The sequence below is a fragment of the Vulpes lagopus genome, chromosome 4, assembly GCF_018345385.1.
Source record: "Vulpes lagopus strain Blue_001 chromosome 4, ASM1834538v1, whole genome shotgun sequence".
NCBI lineage: Eukaryota > Metazoa > Chordata > Mammalia > Carnivora > Canidae > Vulpes > Vulpes lagopus.
Window position 1 is genome coordinate 31,675,966 of NC_054827.1, and position 24,063 is coordinate 31,700,028.

The 24,063-nt window shown below is 44.2% G+C and overlaps 1 long non-coding RNA gene across 1 annotated transcript in view; it reads right to left on the reverse strand.

Moving 5' to 3' along the window:
- Nucleotides 1–559: 559 nt before the first annotated feature.
- LOC121489642 overlaps nucleotides 560–24,063 on the reverse strand; it is a 133,490-nt gene continuing 109,986 nt past the window's right edge. Inside the window, exon 2 of the long non-coding RNA XR_005987378.1 lies at nucleotides 560–727. This is a non-coding gene — a long non-coding RNA (uncharacterized LOC121489642). The remainder of the gene's footprint in view (nucleotides 728–24,063) is intronic.

Below are 24,063 nucleotides of genomic sequence, written 5' to 3' on the forward strand. Positions count from 1 at the left end.
GTGCAGTCCTCCATCCTCCCAGCTCCGACCGTGCTGACATCATGGTCAAAGGCCGTCCTTCCTTGGCAAGTGACCGAACATAGGTTTCTCAGAGACAGCAATGAGAAGGCCACCTAACTGAAAGTCTTCTGAGGGAAAACAGCTTCCCCACACATGTCCTGGGCCTCTTTTTCTGAACATTTGCTGCCTTAACAAAAGTGTTTGTTTTGCATTTCATTTAACCTGAACTGCCCATCCCATTGCCACCTGATATCTCTGAACCGCTGTCAGCCGCATGTTCTCCCATTCCTGCTTAGAACTCACTTAGCCCTCGGTCCCTCCAGGAGGGAGGCTGCTATTACTATTTGGTTTATTTGCAAAATGAGAGTCACATGCATAGATGACAAAATGCAACATAAGCAAGAATGATGTTGACTCTTTATCCAATCTGGTAAGAACACTGTTGTCAGGCAGAAGGGCACTTTTATTTGTTTAACCCCACCATGTGACAGATAACGCTTTCTGTAGCTCACAGTGTCTAAATTAATTTGTAAAAATAAACTCCAAAATGTATGATAGCTCCAACACAATAGAAGTTTATTTCCCACTTATACTAGACTCGAATAGCACCCCTACGAGTGGGGTAGTTCTTCTCCAAGCAGGACCTGGGGGTCTAGCATCCTTCCATCTTGTGGCTTTCATCTTCAACATGTAGCTTCCAAGCAATTTATGCTGGTCTGCATCAAGTCTGAAAGGGAAAAGACACAGAGGTTTGTCCATGGGAGGTTTCTTATGGGCCAGGCCTGGAAGCACTACTCACATTGGATCTGTAAGAACTACTTATAGGTGGTATTTATAGATAATTTTTTTAATATTTTTTTAAAATTTTTATTTATTTATGATAGTCACAGAGAGATAGAGAGAGGCAGAGACACAGGCAGAGGGAGAAGCAGGCTCCATGCACCGGGAGCCCAACGTGGGAGTCAATCCCGGGTCTCCAGGATCGCGCCCTGGGCCAAAGGCAGGCGCCAAACCGCTGCGCCACCCAGGGATCCCCATATAGATAATTTTTTTTAAGTAAGCTCTAGCCCAACATGGGGCTTGAACTCATGACTCTGAGGTCTAGAGTCACATGCTCTACCGATTGAGCCAGCCAGGTGCCCCTCTGGATGAACTATTAGATACAACTGCTTGCCCCTATCTGGGCAGCTCCCAGCAACAAATCCTCTGTGCTTGGGAAGAATCTTTGATGGACAGCTGATCATCTCTGCCACACCATCTAAGCAGTATTATCCCCATTTTACACACAAGGAAACTGAGTATGATATCCAAGGTCACAAAGCTAGTAATTGCAGAGCTAGAATTTAAATCCAGGTGTGTCTTACACCAAAGCCTCTGCTCATTCCACTCCACCAGTTAGACTACACAGGAAAAGAAAATCGAATCAGCACATAAACTTCCAAGAAAACAAGACTCAAGTTGGAGAACTGGTCTTAGAGCACTTAGTTCTAAGTGCTCTTAAAGTCTGCTATGCGGACCCTGAACCATACTGGACCCAGATTTCAGGAAGCAGAAGCTAGATTTATCTCCTTTAAGAGCAATGACAGATTACTAACCAATTTGCAAATGATGACACTGAGGCTCAGAAAAGTTAAATTGTTTACTTAAAGTCACACAGCTACATGGGCTGCTGGCAGGACTACAACCTAGTCTTCTCACTCCAAGTCAAGGGCATAATCCTCAGCTTTCCACCCTTCCCACCTCATTGGAGGTTTCCACACCCAAGATGGAAATGAAATCGGAGATCAAGATACTCTCCATGCTGGAAAACTTCTTAGAGCAACTATTACCTATTATCTGAATCTAGAAATATGGGTCCCTATTCCTAAATTTGAAAAAGTTGAAGACCCTGCCAATATGGAGGTTGAAAGAGTCTCCATCAATTCACAGGGGAAAAGGACAAAACCCCTCAAAGACAAAGACTGCGTACTATTTTTTTTGGTACCCTTGAGACCTCGTATACTACCTGGAAATCTGAGGGCTGTGCAATAAACATCTATTAGATGCAAGTATGAATGAGTAAATGAATGCATTCCCCACTTTCCCAGCAAGAACTAGACATCAAGATGCGTTTTGGGCAAAAAGGAGAAAAAGGAAAAATAAGTCTCTTCTATTTATCTCTCAGTTCTTGGACCATAACTTATTGTATTATCTTTTTTGTGTTTTCTCTAGTGATTAGAATGCATATTCTTAACTTTTCACAATCTGTTTAGAATTAACCTTGTATCTTTTTATGCAAAATGTAAAAATTTTACCACTGGATAGGTCAGCGTACCATCTCTCCCCATCTTTTATACCATGGTTAATGGCTCTATTTATTACATCTGCATGTGTTGTAAAGTCCACAAGACAATGTTAGAACATGCGCTTTAAATGTCATGTGTGTTTTAGATAAATTAAGAAATGAAAAGTAGTATCTTTGCTTACTCTAGACATTTACCATTTTTTATGTTCTTCACTCTTCTTGAAGATCTGCTTTTCCATTTGGTATCATTTCTTTTCAATCTAAAGAACGTCCTACAGCATTTATTACAGTGCAGGTCAGCTGACAACGAACTCACTTGGCTCTTTGGCTATAAATGTCTTTATTTTGCATTCGTTCTTGAAAGACATTTTCCCTGGATATACATTTGGGGTGGACAGGGTTTATTTTTTAATCACTTCAAAGATGGCCTTCCATTGTTTTCTTGCCTCCTTAATTCATTGTCTTTCTGTATGTAAAGCATCCTCTTGAGGCTCCTGGGTGGCTCATTTGGCTAAGCAACTGACTCTTACTTAATTTTGGCTTAGGTCATGATCTCAGGGTCATGAGATTGACCCCAAGTCGAGCCCCACATCAGGCTTTGCACTTAGCTGAGTCTGCTTCTCCCTCTTTCCCACTGCTTCTCTCTGAGTGCTCTCTCTCTCTTATTATAAATCAATCAATCAATCAATCAATCATCCTTTTGCTCTGACTATTGTATTTCTACCAAGCACTTTTAATTGGCCAATAAATGTTGGTTTTGTGAATGAATGGGCTTTAATAGTCTTTAACATGAAAATATAGGAGGAAAAAATATTGGCAAGAAACTTTGATTTAAGACCTCTGTGTTTTAAGCTGGAAGACAATAGATCGTTGTTTGTTTTTTAATTATCCCAAATAATCTTTTCACATATTCTTCAATAAAAGTATGATTCTAAAAAAAATAAATAAATAAAAAATAAAAAAATAAAAAAATAAAAAAATAAAAAATCTCAAGATTTTCTCTTTCTCCTCTGGTTGATGTGCCAAGGCATTCTTTTCCCCATATTTGTCCTTTTGTGGTTTGCTGAGATTTGTGGGGTTTTTTTCTTTTTTATTTAGCAGGTTCACAACTCTGAGATCAAGATCTGAACCAAAATCAAGAGTTGGTTGCTTAACCGAAGGAGCCACCCCACCCAGATGCCCTTGCTGATATTCTTGAATGTGTAAATTTGTCTTTCATCCCATTTGGGAAACATTTTTTCATTATTTCTTTGCATTATTTATTTCTATTCATTTTGCTTATGTTTTCCCTTTCCATTCTTTATTAAGAGTAGATAATTTATACTGATCTATCTTCAAGTTCACAGACTTTTACTTGATCACATCTGTTCTGATTTTAAGTCCATTCAGTAAACTTTTGCTTCAAAATTTTATTTTCAACTTCTGTGGTCCTTTTTAACAGTTTCTATTTCTTCATTAAGGTTATATATTTTTTTCATTATTTCAGACATATTTTCTCATATGTTAATGAGTAAAGTAATAAGAACTAATTTAAAATCCTTTTCCTCAGGATCCCTGGGTGGCTCAGTGGTTTAGTGCCTGACTTGGACACAGGGCATGATCCTGGGGTCCTGGGATCAAGTGCTACATCAGGCTCCCTGCATGGAACCTGCTTCTCCTTCTGCCTGTATCTCTGCCTCTCTCTCTCTCTCAGTCTGTCTCTCATTAATAAATAAATAAAATATTTTAAATAAATAAATAAATGAAATGAAATCCTTTTCCTACTAATTCCAACATTTGTGTCACATAGGGATCAATCTTCACTGATTGTGCTTTCTCTTGAAAACGAATCACATTTTTCTAGCTCTTTCTGGACTGGATAGCTGTGGATTATATTCTGGACATGATGAATGTTGTGTTGTGGGTACTCTGAATTCTGTTACATTCTGCTGAAGAGTGTGAAGTTGCTACTGCTGCAGTTGTTGTTGTTATAACAACAATTAAAGCGATTAGATTGGTTGGGCTGAAATTGTCAGTTCTGTCTCTTGGATGGCAGCTCAAATCTCAGTCCAAATCTTTTATTTTTAGCTGAGCTGCTTGGATTCTACCCCATGCATGCTGGAACCTGAGATTTGGGTACAGCTTATATTTAGCAGCCACTGTTGCCCAAAACTCTGTCATCTGGTTCTTTAGGCCAGGAAAGTTGCAGGTTTCCTGAAGGAGTTTTAGCTGTCCCACGTGGGATGGATTACAGCTAAAGGCCATAATAAGTGGGAAACTTATCCCACTGTCCCCTTCCTCCAGGCGTCAACTGTGCCTTCAGGTAGCTACCTCTTGAATTTTGTCTAGAGCTTACAGTTATTATCTGTTTGGAGGGGGTTCATCTGATAGGTGCTTACTTGATTATGCTGGAAGTAGAACCCTCTCAGTGTATTTTGAGAGGGGAAAAGACCAGCTGTTCTAATAAGATTACCTCTCATAGTTCCTTGTCCTGCCACAGTTCATAAAACTTTCCAAACTTTCAAAGGTGAAAGAGGAGTGCTTGCGGTGGAGATGTGGGAGGAACAGAATTTCGAGCAGAACTAAAAATTCAGACATGACTAGATATTTTACATGCATTATTACACATGTCTTTAACATGTCAAGAAGCATTTACTGGGCATCCACCATATGCCAAACAGGAAAATTTCAACCAGGGCTCCTAATGAATGGATAGGGCATATCAAAGCTCTTCCAACCCTGATTAATATGAATATAGATATTGTCCTCTACCACATGTGATATAATTAACAATAATAATCACTATTCTGAGTGTCAAATGTGTGTCATGCACAGGCTCTAACCATCACAAGAATCCTGCATTTTTATCATCTCTATTTTATATGAGCAGTGCTGTGAAGTGGAAAACAACCAGGTGTCAGATAAGCCTAGGTTTCGATCATAACTTTGACTCTAACTAAATGGCCACAGCCTAAGGCCAATTGCTTAACATAGGCAAGCCCCAGTTAAGTTACCTATAAACTGAGCATTCAGAGTTGTTGTAATGGTAAAAAAAATAGCAGAAATAGAACACCTAATACAGAACCTGGTTTATCTAGCTACCATTCTTTTCACAGACAAGAATACTTAAGATTAGGAAGTTTAAATAACTTGTTCACAAATAGGAGTTATCTTGTCATCTAATAAGTGTCGTAACTGGGCTTCAACCTCATGTCTGTGCACTTCCTTTATAGCTGGCTGCATTATCTCCATAATAACCACCAATTATTGAGGACCTATTATGTCTAAGAACTATACTAGGTGTATAGCACTGAAACTAACCAAAAGATTTAAAAAAAAAAATAAGACCCTCTGATCAGTCATTTTTCCCCTTATGTAATCATCAGAATTATAGGTCTTTAAGATATCTTTTACTAAACCAGGATTAGGGTCTTCCCTTCCTTAAGGGAAGCACCTTCACTTGATAGGGTTGCTGTCTACCCCAAAATGCAAGAGAAAGACACACTAGCTATTTTCCTAGAGGGCAGAGGTCTTATAAATAGCCACCTGGTACTTCCTTTATTCAAGAATATATTTAAATGACCCAGAGGAGTGGGGAGAGAATGAAGTTTGGACAGAATATTTAAGGTTCCCTCAAGTCAATGACACAGTCAACAGCCCTCTGCTCCTTTCTTTGCATGGGAGAGTCAACCTGGGTATTATTTACTCATTTAGATCACTCATTTCAATCAAATTCTGAACTACAATAAAATTTCCTTTGTCAAGCCATCATTAGCAGGTTCAAGATTCTGGACGAGTATATACAGACCTTCCAAACCCACATAATTATTTAAAGTTATCACTAAATTCAGTTTAAAGCAATTATCTAGTGGATTGGCCAGATTCCACCTCTCTCCTATATAGCATAATGTGTTGTATCCTTTCTGTTCATTATCCAACATTGTTGATTTAGAGATTGGTGTTAAATCTTAGTCACATTGCCAAACCTACTGGTATATCTATTCACACATTTATCTGTTCAATAAATAACTCTCAAATGCCTGCCTATGTCAGACACAGAAACTAGAGATATGCACAGTTGTGTTTCACGATCTCTATCACAACCTGATACAGTGAACAGCACCCTGGGTCTGAAGTCAGAGGTCTGTCTTCTTTATTCACTAAATGAAAGACCTCAGTTAAGTCCTTTAACTTCATGGAATTTCAATTTGCACAACTATAAAGTGAGAATAATTTGCCTGCAATCCTTAACTAACAGGGTCTTGCAAGTTTCAAATAAAATGATATAAACAAAAACATTAAAATTGTAAAATAGTATATAAATAGAAGCTATCATTCTAATTAAATATTACATATCATTTATATTTATTGTCTGTTTTCTTCACTATACACTCCTAATAGTTTTCATGAGCAGAGCTATTACTATTATTACAATAGGTAAATGCTGCATCATTAGACAAAGATAGGCTCTACATAGAGCAGTAGAGGGTGAGGGAATTTTTCAAAGATAGTATATTTTTGACAAATGTTTTCATTTGTTTTCTTTATCAAATAAAGAAAGCAGCCCAGCCTTCTTGGAGCTTACAAGATAGTCACAAGTACAGATACTGGCCATTTAATTATTGGTTTGATTGGTGTTAGTAGAAAAGAATTAAGAGGTGCCATAGAAGCACAAAATAAGGATAAGTCCCTAGCAGAAGGGAGGAAAGCCCCAGTGAGAAAATAATCCCAAAGCTGAGCTCTGGAGGATAAGTAGTAGTTAACCACGCAGGGAGGGAAGTAGAAGAAGTGCTCCAACAAAGAGAGTAGAACGTTTGAAAGACCAGAATCAAGGGTAGCAATAGTTGATTTTAAAAGGTGTCAAAACTGTGGTGTCTGGGTGGTTCAGTTGGTTAGGTGCCCAACTCTTAGTTTCTCCTTGGGTCATGATCTTGGGGTTGCAGGATTGGGTGCCACACTCAGTGGGGAGACGGCTCGGGATTCTCTCCCTCTCCCCTCCCCCCACTCACACACTTTCTCTCTCTCTAAGATAAATAAATCTTTAAAAAAAAAAAAAAAGGTGTCGAAATAAACCTGGTATGTCAGGCCTGGAGAGAACCAAGATCAGAGAGGCATGAGATCAGCCTGGTGACTCACGCAGAGGTCACATCATGCAGAGTCTTCTAGAGCACATTACAAATTTGGGTTCATGAAAAGCCATTGGAGGATTTTAAGCAGGAATAATATTATCGTATTTTCCTTTTTATAACGTAACTTTGACAATGGAATGGGAAATAGATCTCAAGGGGCAGGAGTAAGTGTAAGAAGGCCAGTTAAGAGCCTATTGCAATGATCCAGGGAAGAGATAATAATGGTGCCTTGTACTAAGCTGGTGGCAGTGAGATAAAGAAGTGTCTAGATCTAAAATTATATAAGAGATATAAATGGCTAGACTAGAGTTCTAGAAATACTGACATGAAGCAGTGAGAGAAAGAGAGAACTCAAGATATTTCAAGTTTCTAGTTTGAGTAACTGGGTATGACAATGATACTCGCACAGAGAGGTAACTGTAGAAGGACCAGGGTGGGAGGGAAAGATAATAAAGGGGTTTGGGAAATATTATGTTCAAGGTGCCTGGGGCAGAAAATACTAATTGTCCTCCCAGCCTTCATTCTGGGGATCTACGGGGTAAAGAAAAGGTACAAAGAACTTGATCTGTCTGGTCAGTTAGATAAAATTTGTCCTTGGACCTCAGGTCATTTGTTTAATTTCTGATTATTCTATGGGGGTTGATAAAGTCCAGGATCTTCTACTTTTAATTCTCACAACAGTGTCCAGGATCTTAACTGATACAAGGCTGCCCAGGTGGTACCACATTCCCTAGCTTAGCTTGCAACGAGGTATGGCCCGGTGGATTGGGCATATAAGCACCACATATGATGCTCAGTTTCTGGAAAGAGAGTTCGTTGTCCTCAGCTTCCTCTTCCCGCTTCACGCATGCTGGAACACAATGCCATTGAGACATTTTTCACCCTGTAGAAGAGTGGACAGTGCTCTAGATGGTGGAGTAACAAGATAGAAAAGAGAGCCAAAAAGTCCTGGACAACAGCATGAAGCAGAGCCACTTGCCCTCCCTGGAATGCCCAGAAACTCTGGACTATGGTGTGAAACAGAAATAAACTGCAGTCTGATTTGAGCCACTGTAATTTTATACTCTGTTTGAGCAGTGTAGCCAAGTGGAACTGCCTGGTGAAAAGGTAGAGAGAGGGTCTCAGGAGAGGTAGAGAGTCTTCAGAACATAAAAGGCTATTGAAGCCATGGCAAAGACATAAATAGTCTTGGCAAGAGACGAAAGAGGTTGAGAAAGCAGAGAGTTGGTCAAAACCCTCAGGACGCCAACAAAAGAGTCAGGTGCTAAAACCCCAGCTGATGAAGCAACCTGACAATGCCCAGAAAAGTGAGCAGACTCCAGGAGAATGCAGTGCTCCAGAAGCAGGTGGGCGGTGCTGGCAGGGAGCATTAGCATCTATTTAGTGGCTTGGAGTTAGTGGCTTGGAGCTCACTGGCGACCTCGGGGAGAAACTCCAAGGGCATGGAAGGAAGCAGAAGCCATGCCCAAGTAAACTGAGAGGCAACAGCAGTGTAAGTACAGCATGGTTGTTCAGAGAGTATGGCTGGAAAGAGCAGGGAAGAGGTAGCTAATCTAGAGATTAGCAGGGGTGGCATTTTTTAAGATGGAGGAGATTTGGATATGCGTAGGTGGTAAAGATAGAGGGAAGCATGAATATAAGTCGTAGTTTGAGATCACAAGGAGGCGAGAAAAAATGGGATGATTTAGAGCAAAGTGGTGAAACTGGCCACAAAGAGAAGAAAAAGATACGGCTTCTATTTTACCAGAAGGGAAGCGTTTTGCAACCACACATCTGCTCCACCAACCTAAGTCCAGGTTCGCAACCCCTTTCTGTCATCACATTAGACAAGCAATTACCAAATCAGTCAAGTGGGACTAATAAAGATTTTTGAATAAACATTTATAATAATGGTCTAGCTTTTGCAGAGTTTTGAAGCCAACCTAATTAGTGGATGCTGGATGGCCGAAATTGTCCACATTTCATTATGTGCTCTGATATGTGTATACAAAATACAGGCAAACCCCAATTAGAAAGTTAGAATAAGGGCTTCTTGAAGGCAGGACTTAGATACAATTTTTGTTTGAGTCCCCAGCATTTAATGGGTGCTCGATAAATATATCAAGGATTCCGTTAAATTAAAACTAGGTTTCACAAAACAATTATATTTCTTTACCAAAGTATTGACCACCAGTTAATTTCATGTTAGCCAGCAACCCTGATGTATTTAAACTTCAAATAAAAACTTACTTTTGAATTCTGGCTATAAATACCTTTTTTTTTTAAAGACTTTATTTATTGAGAGAGAGTGAGTGAGCAAGAGAGAGAGCACAAGCAGGGGGAAGAAGCAGAAGGAAAGGGAGATACAGGCTCCCCACTGAGAGACTGATGTGGGACTCAATCCCAGGGCCCTGGGATCATGACCTGAGCTGAAGGTAGATGCTTAACCAACCAAGCCACCCAGGTGCCCCTATAAATACCTTTAGCATTTTGAATTATTACTGTCGAATCTAGCCACTCTAGTACTTTAGGGACATACCTATTAAGTAAAATCAAGAACCCCAAACCTTTTAAATCAGTAAGAAGAGGTGATAGCACTGGAGAAGACATCAGTGGTGGAAAAGATTCTGAAATTTCAAAAGCTGGGAGTTGCGGAGTGGGGAGAGGAGAATACAGAGGACCCTCACCTGACTAGCCAGGTAAACTTTGTCTCTGTGCCTCGGGTCATTTTAATAGATTTACTTAATTTCTTATTCTATCGTAGGTTGACAATGTCCAGGGCCTACCTATCTATCTTGCCCTGAGGTGAGTTTCTCCTTGAGGCCAAAAAGTGATTATAGGAAGGAAATACATAGCTATACATGCTCTGGCTCCAGTTTTTACTAAAGCTCTAAAACTCACCCTACCATGTCCTTGGTTTCTGAATTATTAGTCTATTCACCCTCTTTGCCCCCTGTCACAAGATGTAACTAAGACACATTGACAGTTCCCAGAGAGCTGTGTTTCTCTCTTCCGGGTCACTGCAAGTAACCCTCAAGAACACAGCTCAGACGATTTGGTTGATGAGAACCCCCGCCTTTGGTCTTTATCTGCCTGAAGTGACTGGGGGCATGGAAACGGCGCTCCAGAGAGAGGCGAGCCAGTGCCATCCCTTCATTTGTAGGTGAGAAGCCTGCCTAAGATGGGAAGCAATTTGCCCAAGGTCGTGTGGCCGCGGTGAGCAGCAGGTGCAGGCTCTGACTGGGATCTGATCTCCTGGCTCCTGGCCCAGGGTTTCCCTGAGAGACCCCCAAATGAAGACATTCTCCCTTTTGCAAACATTTACTCCTGGCCATTGCTATCTTTTTTATACAGGGCAGGAAGGAGAAGAACATAGGCATTTCTGGCCATATGCTCTATTTTTTCTAAGCTAAGAAATCACTGCAGGCCAGATCTGTCCCTGAGTGACATATGCTTTCCATTCTCCAGCCTATTGTTTTATGCAAAAGCCTCCATGAGATCATGGAGACCTGAAAACCCACCTGAGTGTGCCACCTTACTTCTGAGTATCTTCATACCACCTTCGCTCCCCCATCCTAAAAATATTCCCAATATCTGATCTGCCTGGGCTCCCTATTCCATTTCATAAATTTGTCCTCTCAAAGAAAGGCATCCAGGCCTTCAAGGGCCACCTAGTCCATAGCCATGACTTGGAGATGGCCAGGGAGCAAAGATAATCCTCAGAAGAAAGAGTCACACCTCTGGGGTCCTTTTATGTCTTCCAGGCATTTGCACGCATATATTTATACACCCATAAACATGCATACACACACAAACACACACACACACACACATGTGGCTGCCACACAAGCCAAAATGCAAAAAGAAAGGCCTGCGCAGAAGAGGAGAAAATGTCCCCTTTATATCTGCAGGCTGCCTCCAGCAAAAGCATTCCTAAATACGATAGGTTAAATATATTGCTGCCATTACACTCTACAAGAAACACATTCCATAAAAACGAAGGTGCCGTAAATTATACAAATATGATGCTAACAAGCCAGGAAATGCACCGCTAATGAGGTCAGCTACAGAACTCCCGCAGCGCTGCAAATCAGGTGCCAATCCTGCATGTGAGGTACAAGAACGGCATTGGGTCAGCATTTTCCAAGTGCGTCTGTAACCTGCTGTTTGGTGTATGGTTACACAGGTAGATAAAAAGCCTCCGCTTCTCCCCCCGTGGCACCCCCCCAACTTTGTTTATGTGTCAAATATCCAAGCCACCGACGAGCATGCTCTGCATTAATGTACCTGACTATTATGCCTATTGTTCTCCTGCTCAGAGTAGAGAATTAGTCACTCAGATGTGTAAATATTGGTTACAGTTTTGAAGCATGCAAGCTTTGTGTTTCTATCAGCCCCATTCCTGGAGGAATTATGCATGCTGTTGGCACCGGGTTTTGTACACACTGTATTTGCTAAAGCTCTAAAAATCAAATAAACATGTTCTCGGCTCCTGAATTATTAGACCATTCACCATCTTTCCCCGTTAGGGGGGGAAACAATAAACACGCCGAAATGTGGCATTTAGGAACTGCAACAAGATTTCTGCTTGGCATTTACAAGTTGGAGAACAATCAAAACACCCTTCCTATGCCTTTGTCACAAGGCCTTCAGCAAAGAGAGCCAAGAAGCCTCTGCAATAGCTCCTGACCTCTAGGTAAATGTGACCTTCACCTCGGGTCTGCGTGCAGCCTCCACCCACGGACATGTGTCGGGCGCAGTGATTGGTACTGCTCCCAGAGATAAGGGCGGAGAGGGACTTCGAGACTGTGGGCATTGGGGAAATCCATCTCACCCAAATTCGGAGGCCAGAGCTGCACCTGCTAAGAGCAGCCTGGCCTTCCCCTCTGAGAGTTCCATCCACCCTCTACTTCCTGCCCATGGCTGGGATTACTGCGCTGAAGAAGTTAGATGTACCCAGTACACGAAAGAGCCTCTCAGACTGGCAGCGATTTGGAAGCAGAGAGGGCAGCCAATTTGATAGGCCAATCCCATGGTATTTCTTGGCACATTCTTTTTACCCTACCAGGATCCAGCGTAATTAAGCTTTAAAGCCATTGAGGGTGAGCGAATAGAAAAGTGAGAAGTTTCATGTGAGATGCACAAAAAGAATGTAGAGCGAACATTTAGCAGATAAATAGGATCACAAAAATATCTCCTACATCCCCCGATGCTAAGCAAGGTATTTATGGTACAGCTTCAATTTCGAGCCAACAGCAGGGGTGGGAGGTCGTTTTGTTCTGAACCGCCTGGCCTAGCCCTAGTCTCAGACACCTGTTTATACTCTCTCACGAAGGCTCTGTTGAGTCTGCTCCCCCCAGTCCAGGGGCCCTGCCGCAGATCTATTTGTATACACATATCCTCGGTTTTGGAAATAACTTCGGCACATAAATGCCATTATTTCCAACAGAGTTGGTGTAAACCATATTTACTACTCAAATACTCAGCTAAAAATCGAGCTGTAAGGGAACTGTAGCAGCAGCACAACAGCAACAAAGAAATCGGTGACAGCTACAAACCACAACCACAAATCAAACAAATTCGTAAAGTGGCCTTGAGGTGGGAAGCACAAAGCAAAGACATAGCGAGGTGGCAAGCTGTGGCAGCGCTCCACACATAGGAAAGAAAACTGAATTAGTAATTCCCTGCTCTAAATTAAATACAGACTACATGTGGGGAGCACACAGGGATATAAAGAGGCAAGAGGAAGGCTTGGAAGGGAGGGGGACCCAGTGAGATGCACTAGTTGTTCTCACTCCCACAAAAATCTCCACGGCCTGTGTGATCGTAGACAAGGGGATCTCAGGGTCTACGCAGAGAGAGCTGAGCTGTGCTGATGCTCCACAGAGGCCTGTCCAGACCAGAGGAAATATCAGAGGGGCAGCACACCCGCAAGCCAAGACTCTCTTCCCTTGGAGGCGTGAACTGTCCAATCAAGAAAGATAAAGCCACAACCCCAGAGCCCCACTCACACCCCACGTGGGAATTTTCATTCATTCATTTTTCCGACAAGCATTTTACTAAGCACTCGACCTGCGGTGTGTCTGGCACTGGAGAGGACAAATGTATGTGAGACGCTATAGTCTAACAGGAGAATAAGAAATGTTCAATAAGAAAATCATGGTTACATAAGCAAATGACGATGCTTTTCAGGAAAAAAAAAAAAATACAAAGAGCATTGTGCGATTGATAACCGAGGGTAGAGAGTGATATAGGCTGTACATGCTGACCACGACCCAAGTGAAGAGAGAGCACTGTGGGCTGGGTGAGCCAGGAGGGCTTCAAGGAGGAGGTGGGCTCTGAAGGTAAACAGGACTCAGAGAAGCAGAACAGAGGCAGGAGAATTGTGTGGGGTCAAGGCCAGGAGGTGGGGACAAACATGGCCTGGTTGGGAAGCCAACAGTGACCATTTTGACAGATGCACAGATTTGCCTCTATAGGAGATTTCTTGACAGGAGAACAGAGGCAGGTAAGAGTCTGTTTCTATTGAACACCAACCAGGCTGATGTTAGACATTGGGTCATGTTTTAAAATTACCTGTAATGAACACAAGGCCCCTTTCAATAGAAGGAAAACCCCATATTCGTGTATTTTACATACATTTACATCTAGGGTAGGTGCCAGAACAGGCACAGGGCTGGGTGTGGAAGAGGGTGGGTGCATCTGCCCACAGCCTGCGTGTGTGTACACTCGGAAACAGCGTGCACTGGGGTCTCTCACGCCCCCTTCCTCCTGGAAAGCACGGAAGCAGCACAGTGTGCTTGCAGACAGCCGGGCTTCCTCTCAGGCAAAATGTGTGTGTTTGGGGAAAGAGGGGGCGACTGCGGGGGAGGGACAGAGAGCTAAGGTTCTGCAGGCCACAGAAGGTACTTGAACTCTGGGAAGGTCGGCTGTTTGTAATGAGGATGAGTTGAGAATCACCATAACCCAGAACAGACTAAGTGTGAAATATGCATTTTTCTCTTTCATTTCACACTATTTTTACGAGACCTCTGTGGAGATGCAGCAAGCGAAGCCCTTGGCTTGAGCCCTGCAGGGTTGGCAGATTTATTACTGAATTAAAAAAGAAGAAGAAGAAGAAGGAGAAGGAAAGAAAACAGTTCAGCTGTCTGTCCAGGTAGAAGGATTATCTCTACTTGAAAGAAACCAGACCAAAAATGCCTTGCTTGGGCCGAGAGAGGCACCCCTGCTCTGCCCAAAGCTGTGCCTTCTGCTGCAGCCAAAATTGCCACTAATTCTTAAAATGGTTCTTAATCCTATCTCCAGCCTGGCTGCAGGAACCAGACTATCTGTCCCCTGCCCTTTCTGCAGCAAACTCTCAATGGCTGTCCCACCATGGCGACACTGCCCGCCTGTCGCATACTGACAATGGGCCCATACCTAAAAACAGCCCTCCCCCCCACCCCCCAGGTCACACAGGGGACCCTGTCTGGAAAAGCAAAGTACCTCCAGAGTTCAGGCTCCCAGAGTCAGGAACACCTGTCCTCGGACCTCTGCCCGACCCTTCTCCACCCAGGGCTCAACCCAGAACCAGCCTAGCCTTGAGGCAAATACCTAATCGCATTTGCACAAATAGGAAGGCCAGTTGAGAGTACCACAGACGGCTTAGTAGAATTTACGAAATGCTCTTCCACTCGCATCAACGCATTTGACCGATTTTCCATTTTAAGCTATTGTACTGTACTCTTGCTACGTGCCAGGCACCGGGCTAGGCACCGGGCATACAAAGGGTATGAAGAAGGAGCCCCTGACCTTGGGACCATGCTCACAGCTCAACGGGCTGCTTCTCCCAGACCCCACTCGGGGAGGGATTACTTTTATACCCAGGGAATAGGTTGAGAAAACTAGAACTCCAAGAAACTAAATAGGAGCCCAAGGCCACAGAGCCCGTAAAGGCAAACTCCATACCTGGGAGCCAGCTCATCAAATCCACATTCTACAGGCCCTACACCCTCCTAAGGGGTTCACCAGAGGCTCTGCTTTCTGGGTCTGTGTTATTTCTCCTTCAATCCTTAGAACACACGGCCCTCGTCCTTCTCTTCGGTAGGGAGCTGTGTTGCTTCGTGCCTTTATGGAAGGCCACACTCACCCTGGAGAGGAGCTCATTTTCAGATCAGCAACCCTCCTGCTCCCCAGTAGCTGAGCCTGTTGTCATGTTCCTATTTCTTGCTGCTTGCTTGCCTTGGCCATGGACAACTGGTTGGCTCTTCCCACCTCTCTAAATCTTCTAATCCCCAAACTTTGCCTGCCCCCCTCCCAGAAACCAAGGTCCCAGATGTCCTGGCTGGAGCTTCTTTGTCAAACCCACCAGGAATAAAGGAGCCATGCCCCCAGCACTTAGCCCCCAGTGTCTCCCCTGAGTGGCCCTGCCATCCTTCGGGAGCATCCCTCTTGGCCTCAGCTTTCAGTTCCCTGTCCCACACCCCTCCCCTCACTCCAGTCCCCAAGGAATTGTGTGTATGGGGGTGAGGGGGGGGGGGATTCGTGTTTGCAAAGTGCTGTGAGGAAGAAAAGAGCCAAGCACTTCCCATCCACAGGAAGAAAGCAATTTTAATTGAAAAATGAAATCACAGATTACATGCAAATCTTTGTTGGCAAATTTCAATTACCATCAAATTAAATGCATAGCTAAGCTAAGCATCTTCGGGACACTCCATTTAATGTTTTCCCAGGATATGTCCACAGCAATCAGAGGAGGCATGCTAGGTGTCCTCCTGCAGAACGAGACCCTGGGGAAGAATTCAGGGAGCTCAAGCTCTAGCTGCTTAGGGTCCCCCACATTCAGGCTTTAAACAAACTTATCTCGGCTGTGAAGTGAGAAAAGAGGACAGGAGAAGGCAGGAGTTCCCACCGGCTTTACCCATTCGGCTTCCTATCTTTCAAAAAAGCAGGCATCAGCAAATGAAAAATTAGAAAATATTCTTCAAGCCGCAAAATTAAAATTCGTGTCCCCCAATTACCTCATCTTTTCCTATGATTTAATAGAGGAGGACACTGGAGCTCAGCGAACCCCTTGATCAAGCTGAGGCGGCCAGCTGCAGAAGCAGAGGCATCAACATAGTTGCATCATGCCCAGGACAGGATTTTGTTCCTGGTCTAGTGGACTCTAATGAATGGGGTTCACACTCTGTGGAAAGCTGGGGATGGTAAAGCTGCTTCTATACTGCTATTTATCATTTTATTTTCATATCCTACTTTGTCTTGTTGGCTGTGTCAGGCACTCTGCTCACTGCCACGTTTCACTCAGTATGTTCAACACACGTGGCCCAAGGGCTCACCTTGCACCGGGCACCACACTGGTCCCAGACACTGCAAAACCAGAGAGGTGAACCCCCTTGCGCTCCTCACCGCCACGATCCCATCGTGCAGGTGCCATGTCTCCCGACGTGAACACTGCCACAACTGTGCCTGAGACTGGTTTTAGAACAGTCTCTCCAACTAGACTGTAAGCACGTTGGGGACAGAGCCACAATCGGGAATCTGTGCATTGATCTATGCCCAACACACTTGAGTACTTCCCCCAACATATATTAATGGAAAGTAATCCACGTTTGAAAGAAAGCACTAACATCATGGTAGTTGTCGCTCAGAGAAAGTGGGGATGTCCATGCGAAGTTTGCCCTGAACTACAAAGAGGTTCTCCTAGATGTCTTTCATCCAAGCAGGAAGTTTCTTATCACTAGATGATAATTTCCATGTTGCCCAACACCTGAGTGGCTGGAAGACCCCAAGGAGGATTCACTTAAGCCATAGTCGTGCCCATCACAGCATGTGCCTGGCCCTGGGACACCCCTGCTTTTTGCCTGCTGTCAGACCTCCAGACCTTCTGTACACCTGCAGACAGAGGGGATGGGGGAGGAATGGGAGAAGGATGTGATTGTCAGGCCTGTCCCCAGAGTGGAACGAACAGTTCTGTGAGTTGGAAAGGCCGCCAAAGCCAGGGCCCCCATCCTGAGTCTGGTGAGAAAAGCCAGAAGGAGTGTGACAGGCCCAGGCTGCTGGGGAGAAAGTCCCCCTCCTCAGGGCCCCGGGCCCCAGCCAGGGCGGCTCTCGCTCGACTCCGCCTCTGCAGAGCATGTGGGTTCTCGCGGCCTTATCTGCCAGATGGCTCCCGGAGGGGATGATTTATTAGGTGCAGAAAGCTCGCTGATAAATTTTACTGCAAGTCCCCGGCAGAAGACTGGGGGTAGCAACAGCCCAGCACAGGCAGCTCTAATGGAAAGTGCCGTCACCAAAGAGCAAAGCATTATTTATGACTGTCTGTAATGCCGTTCGGGGGAAATTCATCATCGCCTCCCTGCTCCGTGCGCGGGGACAGCCGCGCTGCGGGGCGGGGGAGCCGGGACAGGTGGGGAACAGTTCGAGCATCTCTGGGAATCTGCCGGGGGAGAGCCGGGCCGTATTTTCCCTCTGTGACCCTGCTCCCCTTGTCAAGCGCTGACCTACAAGTCCCCTCGCCATCGCCATCCGTCTCCCCGTCCTCCCCGCCCCACCTCCACCCTCCTCCTTTCTGCAAAACAGAGAGAGAAAGGATGGCGTTTCCTTGTTCACGGTGTGGAGTGCAGATGCTGGGGTGAGGGCAGGCCTTTCCAAAAACGGACGTCTAGACCCACAAACACTCCAGTCCCCACCGAGTGCAGAGCAAGAAAGGGCCTGGTCTCGAATTTTGCAAAACTGCTGAAGAAACAGACTTGGAATAGGACGATGGCCCAGCTCTGGTCACTGGGTTTCGGTGCCAAGGAGCTCAGAGGCTGGAGTCCCTGGTGGGCCCTCCGGCACTTTTCCTTCTGGCACACAGCAGGGCCCTGGGGTGCAGCCCCTCCATCCAGGTGTCCTGTGCACTCACCTGGAGGGAGACACTGGGGGGCAGCCCTATCCTAGCCCATGTCCCTCTCCCACCATGTCAACAAGTGAGGCCCCAATCCCTATGCTTCCTTTTGGTCTATCTAGACTAGAGTAGTCATGGATTACCATCTGCCTCACATCTGAATTATTTATGTCTCAGTCTGTCTCTCTTATCAAATTAAGTGCTCCTTGAGGGCAGGGTCTGTATCCTATTCATTTTTATATTCATCTCAGCAGTAAGCAGAGCTCCTGGCACATAGTAGCCTTGATAAATGCCTGATAATAAAATTACACTGGCAGACTTAAGATACACTGGGATTGTGGCCCCATGGGTTCTTACGCATCTGTCACCATGCTGGGATTCATAGCATTTCAAAGTAGTTTGTCCCCACCCACACACCCATGGCTTGGTGTAATGGAAAGAGCACTGGATTAAGAGTCAGGAGAGATGAGTTCTAGTGGGCAGCAACCCCATTCTTTGAATACGTAACAGGAGCCAAGTCAGATTTCGCCACTAAGGCAATAATAAAGCATGGGCAGCTCAGTTTACTTCTGCATGCCTTAGTGTGCTGGGGAGTAACGGAGTAATCAAGCCTGCCCATCCTAATTTATAGGACTTCTCTGAGAACGTGAGTACACTGAGGAGCAGGAGATCTAAGTTCTAGGAAGGGAGGGAACAGCTTGTGTCTACTGGTCACCCTTGCTAAGAATGGCACTCAAGTGCTTTGTAGGCATTATCTTATTTACATACTTTCGCAGCAGGTCCCTGGGGTCAGTTTCATTATTACCTCACAGTAAGAATTTGAAAACATGGTGTCAATTCCTTCGCTAACTGGTGGGTGGCTTTCAGCTGGCTCATTTTCCCTCTTGGGGTCTTTTATTCCCATCTGGGAAATGAAGAAGTGGGAGTAGATGCTCGAGAAAGCCCCTTCGGCTTCAAGTCCCCATGAAACAGGGAGGTCTGTGGTCATGCCAGCAGCCCAGGCAGCCCTAGTTTACTGCCAGGCTGGGGGTGTAGATGGGTGATCAGCATTTCGAAGAAAAATAAGCTATGCATGAAGGCACTACTCCAATTTTTGCTTGAAGAGCTGGGATTTCAATTCATTCCAACAGGAAGTATCAAAGAGAATGGCAGTAGAGCCTGCTGTGACCGTCTCCTGAGGAGAGAAGAGTCTGACAACTCTAGGCCCCAAGGGGGACAGGAGAAACCTCAAAAGGCTGGTCTGCAGAGTTGCCCATGCTCTGCCCATCCTGAACGGGTGAGGACAGTGGCAATGATGCCACTCATGAGCCCCATCAATCTCTTTGTTGGCTCCACAGCTGATGTTTTCTCTAGAATCATGACATTTTCAATCCAGAAGAGAACTTTATGGCCTTTACTTCAACAGATGTACATGGAAACCAAGGACCTGAGTAGTAAAATGAGTTGCCCAAGATAAAAGACTCCCTGCAAACCAAGCCTCTTGACCAGTGCATAATGCTCTTCCATATACTGGGTGATCAGTCTAGTGGCCACTGGGTGAGTCCTTCCCACATGCACTTTCCAGGACATATGGCAGGAGCATCCAGGTTTTTCCATGAAAAGTCTCATACGTAAGGATCACATGGGTGTTTCTTTTTCTTTTAATGATGATAAAGCCTGTAGACTTTGATCTTCTCAAAAATATGAGTTCAGGGCATAAGAACAATCCTAATACAGTGCTACAAATTTTATTCATGAAAAAGTAGACAAATAAAAGACCCAGCAATAAACAAAGAATTGTGATCAAGCCGATGGGAACTCCAGAGTCTTACAGACCACTTTAGCAGGAGCCCTTCTTAGTTCTGACTTGAGTTTTGCATCATTAATGATGGTTTGGGCTCCAGTAATCTCAGAGAACAGAATATTTCTTGGAAACAGCAGGTGGAGTATAGTAAATAAGAATAAAAGATGTGGAGTTAGCCTGTGTCACCCAAGGCAAATGACTTACCTTTTCTGAGCCTCAGTTTCCTTTTCTAGGGACAATGACTTCTTCATAGGATTATGTGAAGAACTACATCAGGCAATGGATATATGGTCCTTGTGAAGTGCCCAGTACAAATAGATGCACAATACATAGTATTTGTTCATTTGACTGCAACATCCAGAAAATCAGACTTGAACATTGAACATAGAACCATAAATTTCAGGACAGTCTGTCTTCTTGGTCAACATGAACTGGCTTTTTTCTCTCTCCAGTCCTCTTAAACCCAAGCCCAAATGATATAGATGCATGATAATTCAGATACATCCCAAAGATCGATCTCCAGAAAGCATGACTCAAGCTTATCCAAATGACCAATCCCTTTGGAAATTGAGACGATATTTCCATGTTCCAAATGACTGCAGTCTTTTAGTACCTGGAATAAACATGGACCGTAAGGTATCTCAGCCATGGCAAATGAATATGGTACTTTTTGCCAGTCATCTAATGACACAGACAAGGGCAAAATTTTCATTTGAATCTCCAGCTTCCAAATATAGGCTTGTGAGCTGGTCTTGGAGATAATGCAGAATTCCTGAGTGTTTTGTAGACATGCTGATTTACTCTAAAACGAGCGAGGCCCAGGAATCAGCATTATAAATAAGCAAGAGACTCAGATGTATATCCAGATTGGGAACCACTGATCTGAGGCAATGGTTATTCTTCTGTGTATACTTTATTATACTTTCTCACATATGTTCTGTCTCCTTGAACCTCATATTTACTCTATTAAGTCACAGGGAGATTGGGAGAAAGGATTGAGAATACCTTTATCCCCGTCTCATGGACTCATCAGCCACTTCCTTTTATATTTTGAGATTCTCACTGCATCGGATGTTATAAAAATGTCTCCCTGCTTTCAGACCATCTTTGGGTTTCATAAAAATGTGCTTAGTATTTAAGTTAGCAGTGACACATTCATACTTTGAAACAGAAAATGGCAAATAGGATTCATCAGGTGTAATACTACTAACTGATTAGCAGGGGTCGTCTGGAACACCAGGGCACCCTGAGGACAAGCCCAGCTCAGGGAGAGTTAGTGATTCTACTAGTGATGACTGGCATGAGCACAGTCCTGGGAGAGTCAAAGAGATGTCACTTCCTTCCTGCTCCACTTAACATATTCTACCTCCAAAGGAGAAAGAGTACTCAAAATTGATTGGCAAGTGATATTTAACATGTCAGGTTTTCATTCATACTTCCATTGAGAGCTTGTTTTCCATTTTTGTTATTTCCCTAACTCTACTGAAGGCACATTCAAGAATTTGTGTGCTCCTGGTCCAGATAAAGGAGAAAACCATCGGAAATCAGATCAGAAACTTCTGAGGCTCTGGACCCTGTGGAAGAGTACACACCAAGGAGCGTTTCCCTTCTCCCACCCTGGAATGCAAGAAGCTGGTTTTACTGGTTTCTTCCTGTCCGTGCACCATCAAGAACACACTGGAAGTTAAATGAAGGGATCGCTCTTGGCTTTCCTTCTCTGATCCAGCCTGCCTTCCTTGGAACTATCCCTTCTATCCTAAATGCCCCTCCCCACCCTCTGCTGTGTTTTTACTGCAACCCTACCAATTACTTAAGGTCCGAATCAAGAACTACCTAACAGAAGACTTAAGACTTGACATTCCCGGTTGGAATTACTTCCACAATATTTAGTGACCTTATAAAAGCACTCCTGACTGTCTACCTTGTTATCCTAGTTAATTGTGTGTGTTTGTCTACTTCTCCCTCTAGTAGTGAGCCCTTGGAGAGTAGAGACAGAATCATATTCACCATGAGAGCCTCACAACCCAGCATACCGAGCTGCCCCCATAAGTACTCAATTGAATTAAACTGGAGATGCAGCTCAGCTTTGTTCCATAAAAGAAAGAAAATAAGATACAGAGTGAATCCTGTAAAGGAAAGTCTTCTCTGTGTTTTGTGCTCTTCCGGATGCATTTGTGTGCAGGGAAGCCTACAAGAAAAAATGAGTGGGAAATATCAGAAAGGGAGACAGAACATGAGAGACTCCTAACTCTGGGAAACAAACTAGGGGTGGTAGAAAGGGAGGTGGGCAGGGGGTGGGTGGGGGTGACTGGGTGATGGGCACTGAGGGGGGCACTTGATGGGATGAGCACTGGGTGTTATTCTATATGTTGGCAAATTGAACACCAAGAAAAAATAAATTTATTTAAAAAAAAAAAAAAGAAAAAATGTCCCAAACCATTCATCCTCCAAGACTCTCCTGCTGCTTCTTCAGATGATGCAGAAGGAGGCCTAGAGTCAGGGGACCTCTAACTGAGGCATGCTCAAGGGGTTTGGTTTCTGGGAAGATTCTTAGCACCGTGTGGAGTATGCGGGCTTTGCTGAGAACATTACCAGTGGAGATAAGCTCAGCAGCTAACGCCACACCTTCCAAAGACAGCACCTGCCAGGAGATGCAGTCAGTGGAGCAGCCAGGGACCCAGAATCCAGCCCCTCACCAGCCATCCTAAGCCCTGAGAGATCAGAGCAGCTGGGCTTCAGTGCACAGCTACCCTCCATGCCATCAGTGTAGACCTAGGACTCTTGGAGAAGGTAAGGGAGACAGGAAGGAGGAGGGAGGCTAGGGTTGACCAATGAACAGATGCCAAGTCTGAGATGTCAGCAGCCCCTGTTGAGTCTGGGTTTGCTACCTGGCCTTCCAAAGGCTGTTCATTTTCTCCTGGACAATGAGCCCACACACAGTATGGCCCCCAAATCAGCTGGGGTTCCTTTTTGTTGCTGTTGTTTTTAACTTTGTATTCATATTTCTTTTTTTATGTCTTATTTAAATTCAATTTGCCAACATATAGTATAACACCCAGTGCTCATCCCATCAAGTGCCCTCCTCAGTGCCCGTATCCCAGTTACCCCATCCCTCAGCCCTTCCTCTTCTGCAACCCTTTGTTTGTTTCCCAGAGTTAGGAGTCTCTCATGGATTGTCTTCCTCTCTAATTTTTCCCCACTCAGTTTCCCTCTTTCCCTTATGGTCCCCCTTCCATTATTTCTTATATTCACATATGAGTGAAACAATATGATAATTGTTCTTCTCCGATTGACTTAGTTCACTCAGCATAATACCCTCCAGTTCCATCCATATCAACATAAATGGTAGGTATTCATCCCTTCTGATGGCTGAGTAATATTCCACTATATATAAATACCACATCTTTATCCATTCATCTGTCAATGGACACCGAAGCTCCTTCCACAGTTTCGCTATTGTGGACATTGCTGCTATGAACATTGGGATGCAGGTGTCCCGTCGTTTCACTACATCTGTATCTTTGGGGTATATACCCACAGCTGGGGTTCCTTGATAATGATCCTGGGACCAACCAGTAGGGTTTCCTATGGTGCAGGTAACCCAGGAAATAGAAGGAGGAAAGGTCTTACATATCATTTGGCTTTTTCCCTAAAAACCAGTCCTTATAAAATGATAGAAGTGTGAGGCTCATGAGTAACTATATGATCCTATACTCTAAGCTCTTCGTTTTAAAGGTCAGGAAACTGAGACCCAGACATGCCAAGTGATTTGCTCAAGGGCCTCCATCTGGTCAGTGATGGAGAAGAGGGGAAGAAGCCCAGGCTATCCGCTCTCTAGTTCAGCATTATTTCTGACAGGCTTTAAAATACACGAATTACTGATTACTAGCTCTCACTCAACATAGGTAAGAAGATACGTGATTTTTGACAAGGCACTGATTAAAATGATAAAATGTTATCATATGTTAACATATCCAAATGTTGTTCTCTATGTTCCCTTTCAGCTTTCAAAATCGTACTGGACAAACAGTTTAGGTTTTGC